Source organism: Chaetodon auriga, unplaced genomic scaffold (assembly GCF_051107435.1).
Source record: "Chaetodon auriga isolate fChaAug3 unplaced genomic scaffold, fChaAug3.hap1 Scaffold_335, whole genome shotgun sequence".
In the NCBI taxonomy this organism is placed as follows: Eukaryota; Metazoa; Chordata; class Actinopteri; order Chaetodontiformes; family Chaetodontidae; genus Chaetodon; species Chaetodon auriga.
In genome coordinates this window covers 1,173-2,500 of record NW_027482021.1, presented here as the reverse complement: position 1 = coordinate 2,500, position 1,328 = coordinate 1,173, and positions in this window count along the sequence as shown.

Sequence of the window (1,328 nt, the reverse complement as noted above, 5' to 3'; positions counted from 1 at the left end):
TACTCTGCTCTCATCCCCGTGCCCCTGGTACTCTGCTCTCATCCCCGTGCCCCTGGTACTCTGCTCTCATCCCCGTGCCCCTGGTACTCTGCTCTCATCCCCGTGCCCCTGGTACTCTGCTCTCATCCCCGTGCCCTTGGTACTCTGCTCTCATCCCCGTGCCCCTGGTACTCTGCTCTCATCCCCGTGCCCCTGGTACTCTGCTCTCATCCCCGTGCCCCTGGTACTCCTCTCTCTCTCTCTCTCTCTCTCTCTCTCTCTCTCTCTCTCTCTCTTTCTCTCCCTCTCTCTCATAGACATAGCTCACCTGCCTGACCCCCTCGTCTTTTCACAGCCACAGGGAGGCTTCCATCCTTACCAGGCCTGACCCCCCCTCATCTGCTCACAGCCGTGGGGAGGCTTCCAGCCTTTTCCAGGCCCCCAGCATGAGGAGCAGGGCTGGGTGCTGGCTCCAAGCCTGAACCCCTCGTCGTCTTCTAGCAGCCACAGGGAGGCGTCTGGCCTTTCCAGGCCCCCCAGCCTGCTACTCGTGCTGGGGGCTGGCTCCAGGCCTGACCCCCTCATCTTCTCACAGCCACGGGGAGGCTTCCAGCCTTTCCAGGCCCCCAGCACGAGGAGCAGGCTGGGTGCCGGCTCCAGCCCTGACCCTCTCCTCTTCTTCTAGCAGCCACAGGGAGGCGTCTGGCCTTTCCAGGCCCCCCAGCCTGCTACTCGTGCTAGTGGCTGGCTCCAGGCCTGACCCCCTCACCTTCTCACAGCCACGGGGAGGCTTCCAGCCTTTCCAGGCCCCCAGCACGAGGAGCAGGCTGGGTGCCGGCTTCAGCCCTGACCCCCTCCTCTTCTTCTAGCAGCCACAGGGAGGCGTCTGGCCGTTCCAGGCCCCCCAGCCTGCTACTCGTGCTGGGTGCTGGCTCCAGCCCTGACCCCCTCCTCTTCTTCTAGCAGCCACAGGCAGGCGTCTGGCCTTTCCAGGCCCCCCTAGCCTGCTACTCGTACTGGGTGCTGGCTCCAGCCCTGACCCCCTCGTCGTCTTATAGCAGCCACAGGGAGGCGTCTGGCCTTTCCAGGCCCCCCAGCCTGCTACTCGTGCTGGGCGCTGGCTCCAGCCCTGACCCCCTCCTCTTCTTCTAGCAGCCACAGGCAGGCGTCTGGCCTTTCCAGGCCCCCCAGCCTGCTACTCGTGCTGGGGGCTGGCTCCAGGCCTGACCCCCTCATCTTCTCACAGCCACGGGGAGGCTTCCAGCCTTTCCAGGCCCCCAGCACGAGGAGCAGGCTGGGTGCCGGCTCCAGCCCTGACCCCCTCCTCTTCTTCTAGCAGCCACAGGCAG